The sequence below is a fragment of the Delphinapterus leucas genome, chromosome 6 (assembly GCF_059928025.1).
Source record: "Delphinapterus leucas isolate spDelLeu-1000000601 "Yukka" chromosome 6, BTC_Dleu_Yukka2, whole genome shotgun sequence".
NCBI lineage: Eukaryota > Metazoa > Chordata > Mammalia > Artiodactyla > Monodontidae > Delphinapterus > Delphinapterus leucas.
The window spans coordinates 33006651-33013388 of record NC_143134.1 but is presented as its reverse complement, the minus strand read 5'-3'; the positions used below and the strand labels follow the sequence as shown (position 1 = coordinate 33013388).

General features: G+C 41.8%; 1 protein-coding gene and 1 pseudogene across 1 annotated transcript in view; one reads left to right on the top strand and one right to left on the bottom strand.

Moving 5' to 3' along the window:
- Window positions 1-963: 963 nt before the first annotated feature.
- LOC111171365 (RING finger protein 11-like) overlaps window positions 964-6738 on the top strand; it is an 18283-nt pseudogene continuing 12508 nt past the window's right edge.
- The window catches only part of LOC111170897 (uncharacterized), a 15218-nt gene continuing 9443 nt past the window's right edge, over window positions 964-6738 (bottom strand). Inside the window, exon 5 of the mRNA XM_089912944.1 lies at window positions 964-5917. The gene's annotated coding sequence lies outside the window, so the exon portion shown is untranslated. The remainder of the gene's footprint in view (window positions 5918-6738) is intronic.

The window sequence follows — 6738 nt, the reverse complement described above, 5'->3', positions numbered from 1 at the left end:
ATTACTCTGGTTAAGTAAAGTCCCTTCAGAGGTACAGAACAGTTCCTACACCTGAATGGGATGCAAAGAAAAATCTGATTTCTCTTCACCAGGGGATGAGTTGAACTGTTCTTACAGAAGAGATAACACATGGTGTGAACCCCAGATCCTAGAAAAGGGCCAGGCTCACGATAAGTATTCAACTTTTTGAAAACAAATGAACAATCATTTCCTCTCCTAGATCTTAATACCCTTTCTCTGCTGGCTACTTTCTTTCAGCTTATAAGCACCCTCAATATACTCACTTTAAAAGCCCTCAGACCTAAGATTCTTTGGATCTTCTTGTGGGTAACCTAAGTATCTCCCATGCCTTCAAATACCTGTACTCCCAAAAAGCCCAGATCTGCACCTTGGGCCCAGACCTGTCTACCAGGCCCCTCTAAAGCACTGAAGATGAAGTAAGATCCTCTCCCCACCCCCAATCCCTTTCCTACTGTGCTCTGTATCTCACAAAAAGATGCAGCTGTAAACCGTCACCCACACTTGCTGCCCTTCCTTTTCTAACTGGTCACCAGGCCCCACCCATTCTCTCTCGGATCTGCAAAATCCATTCAACCTTTTATAACTTAAGTGGGACCCTTAGATTACAATTCACCCTGCACCCAATCAAGTGCCTTCCACATGGAGGTCTGAGTGAGTCTCTAAACCAGAAGTCCATCTCACTGTTCTTTAGGGTTTCCCACAGCCTTCAGGATAAACATCTAAACTTCTGACAGGACAAACAAGGCCCCTTTCTGTTGGGCCCCACTAGGTTTCCAGTATCAACTATCATTTCTTTCCCAAACCCTGAGTTCCAGTCCTGTATCTTAGTTTTGCCATATTTTCTTATATTTCTCCAACTTTGACACACACTGCTCCCTCCTGCCACCCCAGGAGCTTCTACATATCCTTAGAAAGGATGGCACCTCCTCCAAGAAGCCTACCCTGAACTTTCCCTTCCAAGATTCTGTGCTCTGCAAAGGGGAAACATGGGGGGAGGGATAAATTAGAAATTTGGGATTAACATATACACACGACTATATATAAAATAGGTAATCAACAAGGACCTACTGCATAGCACAAGAAACTCTACTCCATATCCTGTAACAACCTGTATGGGAAAAGAATCTGAAAAAGAATGGATATATGTATAATGGAATCACTTTGCTGTACACCTGAAACTAACACAATATTGTAAATCAACTGTGCTCCAATATAAAATAAAAATTAAATTAAAAAAAAACAAGATTCTGTTCTCTGTAACACCGGAACTCACTTCTTCCCTAGCACTGACTACTGTGCTTGTGTTTACTTGCCGCCCAGTAGAAGGGGACATTACCTAGGGCAGAAGCATCCTCTCCAGCAGCGCTTGGTTCTGACAACTCATTCAAGTGCCAGGATACTCTACACACATAACCTGCTTAATTAATTCTAAGAACCCACAGAAAAGGTGGTTTTTAATGTCATTTTACAAGTGTGGGGATTGTAGTGCAAAAGAAACCTGCCCAGGCCACAGAGAGCATAAACTCTGGAATTCAAACCCTAAGCTGCCTTCACACCAGTGCTCTTTCCACTATATGATAGGACTATTGAAAAAAAAAATTTTTTCCTGAGCCCTGTTTTAATGAAAAGGAAATGAAGCTGGGATATATCAATTTCCTAATTGCTTTGGCGTGTACCAGGCAAAGTCATTCAACAGACCAGGTAACATCTGTGGAACAATGAACGATGCTCCAAACTGTGCTAAGTGTTCTACATTGTAGAGTCTATAAGCATTAACACAGTGCATCCTTGTAACCGCCACGGAGGCTGGGTCCTGTTAAGCCCATGCTACAGATGAGAACACTGAGACCTAGAAGCCTTAAGGCACTCGGCCGGGGTCACCGAGCTGGCAGGAGTCCTAGGCCGCACGCCCCGTCTAGTGCACGCACACCTGGGCACTGGGCATCCGTTCTAGTGCCCACCCTCCACTTTGTACCATCTAAAACTCTGCTTCGCAGCACCGACACGAGAGCCCCTGGAAGTGGAAAGTACAAACCCGTCTCGCCAAGCCATGGCTGGAAGGAGCTCTGGATACAGATAAGGGGCAGAGGGTGCTCAGGGGTGGTGCCCAGTCCACCCTGCGCAGGCAGTGGGTGTTGAAGTCCAGCAGGCCCTCCCACAGGGAGGCGCCCACGGCGGGCAGAGGCACCGAATCCTGCAATGCGCACAGGTCCTCACAGCGCCAGAAAAAAAGTCGGCTGCGCTCTCGCGGCACAGCTTCACTCAGTGATGATGGGCCGAGCGTGGCCTCGGGGACACTGGCTGCACACAGGATGCCCACACACGCCTGGAAGACCCGGCTGGCCTCCTGGCCCCTCGGGCGGCCATCGCAGTCCAGGGACTGGTAATAAGGATCAAAGTGGTAAAGGACTTGCATTCTTCTTCTTGCATTATTTCAAAACCGGCATCGCTGGCGTCAGGCAGTCCGGTAACTGGGTCCGGCGGACCGGTAATTGGGTTCATTTGCCTCTGCCTTATCTGCCTGCCATCTGCTTCCTGAAATGCAAACTGCTACACAGGGTGATTTGCTACAAGACAGTGCAGGGAGCTTAAGCACCAGATGCAGGATGTAATTTACACTGACAGCTAGGGAGTGATAGGAACAGGATGTAATTTAGCTTTGTGAAACTTACATCTAGTTACAGACAGTACAGATCAGTAACAGTTTAAATAAAACTAGGATCGATTAACCCTTTCAGGCCAGTTTATGTGTCTTCTCTAGCCTGTTCACTGTCCCCTTTACTTTCCTTATTTTCAGGAGAGGAAAAACTTCATTTCTATTTTTGCTGCAACACTATTATGCTTAGTGAAATAAGTCAAACAGAGAAAGACAAATACGGTATGTTATCACTCGCATGTGGAATCTAAAAAATAAACAATAAATGTAACAGAAAGGAAATGAATGCACAGATGTAGACATCAAAGCAGTGGTTACCAGTGGGTAGAGGGAAGGGGGGAGGGGCAAGATAGGGGTAGGGGAGGGGATGAAGAGGCACAAATTACTATGCATAAAATAAATAAGCTATAAGGATAGCCAATGTTTTATAATAACTTTAAATGGAGTATAATCTATAAAAATATTGAATCACTGGGTTCTAATATATTGTTATTACAATATAATACTGTAAATCAACTATACTTCAATTTAAAAAATGATCACCACAGTACGTCTAGTTAACATCCATTACCATACATGGTAGAAATCTTTTTTTCTTGTGATGAGGACTTTTAAGATCTACTCTCTTAGCAAATTTTAAATATGCAATACAGTATTATTAACTATAGTCACATCCCCAGGACTTATTTATCACTGGCAGTTTGTACATATTGACCACCTTTACCCATTTCACCCACCCTCCACCCCCTGCCTCTATGAGCTTTTTAAAAAATTCCATATAAAGTGAGATCATACAGGATTTTTCTTTCTCTGTCTGACAGATGGGGAAGTGCCTTAAGTCCCCCACTTCGGATGACATCTCCTTGCCTCACAAGTCTCAGTCCGACTGGGCTAGCTTTGGCAAGGGGACGGAGCTGGATCAGGAGCCGCTGCTGCCATATCTGGATCAAGTTCCAGTTTTGGTCTATCATCCAACACCTAGCCAGACTCGCCTAGCAACTCAGCTGAGAGGAACAAAATAGGATAGCTCAAAAGAATAGGCCTCATACAGCATCAGCCTAAAGGAGCTTATGACCCTGGAAGAAACAGATCAGAAAAAAGAATCCAGGGGGCTTCCCTGGTGGTGCACTGGCTAAAGACTCCGCACTCCCAATGCAGGGGGCCTGGGTTCGTTCCCTGGTCATGGAACTAGATCCCACACGCATGCCGCAACTAAGAGTTTGCATGCCATAACTAAGGAGCCCACCGGCTGCAACTAAGACCCAGCGCAACCAAAACATAAAATCAATCAATAAAATAAAACAAATATTATAAAAAAAGATCCGGGAGTGTGTGATCTGTATGATGGACTTTGTTTATGAGAACCCAATTTGATTTCTGCTGTGTATGCAGATCACCTGGGCTGTACAGATGACTGGCTGATGAGATCCTTCACGTGCCCCTCCTGCATGGAGACAGTTGATGCAGCACTGCTTTTGTCCTACGAGACTAACTGAGCCAGTGTCTCTCACCTGACTTCAAGAGAACCATCATTTTTGGTGGTTTTGATCTTTTGTCGTTGAGCCCAAAGAGCGGGGGATTAGGAATTAAGATCATGCAGAAAGTTTCCTAAAAATTCCTGAACGGCTTCAGATGTTGGGGAAAAGTACGTGATATTTTAGAAATTCAGGGGGGAAAGTAGGATGCTATTTTTATGTAAAGCCTTCGCCCAGTGTTTAAAAATATAATTGTATTTAGATCTTGTTATTGCTCCAGTACATAGGATTTGTGTAAAGTGTTACATCAGCTATATATGTTTCAATTGTGTGTAGAAGATTAGGAGAAAGATAGTGGTTGTTTTTCCTAAGTGATATCTTTCTTCTTCCCCATACCCAAATTCTTTTCTGAAGTTGCTGGCATTTGGGTCAAGGTTTTATTTAAAGCTACATTTTATAACACTGGCACAAAAAAGGTAGTTTTAAGCTTTTTTGCATAGTTCTTTTTTTTTTTTTAGAATAAACATAGAGCATTTATTTTTTACTTTATAGGAACTCCACAAGTTAAGGTCCCATTGTTCTTTTGCTGTGATTGTTGTTACTACTGATGTTGCTGTTTTCTGTCTTTGCTGGTTCTTTCTAATCTACCATTTGTCGTTATTGGCATACAGTCATCTCAGGGTCACAAGATAGCTGCTATAAAACCAAGTATCATATTCTAACAAAACAAGGAGGAAGCAGAAAAAGAGTCCCAATGGTCATTTTCCTAATGCATATTTATCTTTTTTCAGAGAAAAATATCATTCTCATAAGCACAATAACAGCCTTCCCCTAATTACTCATTTGCCAAAACAGACTGATATGACCATTCATAAGACAATTCATGGCAAAGAGGGATATGATAATGATTGCCTCAGCCTAACAAGGATTTATCCACGAAAGCTGAATGCTTCACTCCTCAAAGAAATCAACACTTTTCTACATACAAAACACAAGTCTCTTGAAGGGTTCTTCATAAGTGCATTATATAGAAGAATTTAGTATGTCATAAGCACTTAAGGATTTGACATTCAACTGTAGTAGTATCCATGTTGGTTAATTTTCTTACAAGCCCCATGATGAGTTTGAGAAAAACTGAAAGAATTACAGTATCAGGTTCTATTAAATCCTTACATGTATCTTGCTTAAGTTTTGGTTCATTAATTTATATCCAACTACATAAAGCAAATTTGGAATAAATAAATAAATAAATAAGATTGAGGTCTCCAAATATTTTCATAGGAAGATGTCCACCATATATTAAATTATAAACCAGAATGTCTAAATACTATACCATTAAATCACATATACAGTCAGTGCTGTATATCAAACGGTTCCATATCCTGCAGACATGGAAGGCCAACAATACTACACCATTTTACATACGGGACTTGAGCATCCGAGGATTTTGGTATCCATGGGGAGTCCTAAAACCAATCCCCTGCAGATACCAAGGGACCATTGTATATGCTTATATCTGCACTTTTTTACGTCTCAAAAAATATGTGCTAAATTATTACTGGTGGTCACCTCTGAGTAGGGGGCAAAATTGCCTTCCCTTCCACTTCATACATTTCTCTGGCTGCATCTGTTGCATTCAGCTTACATTACTACTGTAAACAGAACAATTTAAACATGGTCTGCCTCTTGGGGTTGGCAACTCACCTGCAGATGTGGTAGCCAGTCCTGTTTAAACCATGGGTACAGTGGACACCAATAAGTCTGTCTATAAAACAGGGAATATGGAATTAAGTAAGCGAAGCAGATACACTAAAAACAAGTTATACAATTTTCTGAAGAGTAGCGTTTATTAGTTACCAAAACACGACCACTAACCTGAAAAGGAAAAACTCTGAAGAAAGAGTGTTTTTGCAGGAACGTACTATCAAGAATTAACTACTATAAAGTCAAAATTCATTGTCTCTGGGAAATTTTGCATAGCCTCCAATCAGATGCAATAGCGTGGACTGGAGAATGCCCATCAGGAACTGACCTGACTATAGAAAAAGGGAGTGGAAACACAAAAACAAAAACAGGCTACCAGACGAATAGAATTTGTTTTTGAGTGAAACAAATGGAATGCCTTCAATTTTAATGCTCAATATTAAAAAGAACAAATGGTTTCTGAAGTGCTCTTGGGGTCCCAAAGCACTTCCATTCCTTCTCTCATTCACTGCTCCTCACATACTATGGGTCTATGTGCTTGTGGACTTCCCGGGTTAACTAGTACGGTTTTTATTTCACAATGAAAAAGTAAGGCTTGAGACGTAAGCCCAAGCTGCACAGCAGGCAAACAGAAAAAAGACTAGAATCGAGTCTCAGATTTTTCCAACTATGCCACAGTAATTCGTGGTCCAGCACTTAAAAAAAATTATATGAGAAAGTAAATATAAAACATCAACATGTAGCTGATCTCTGCAAAAGGTATGTCTGTGACTAGGTGGTGTCTGGCATTCATCATCTCCTGCCTGGATTACTACCGCCCTATAATTCTAACAGTCTCTTCTATTTCAACTGATCCTCCACATGGAAGATGTTATCTTTTTA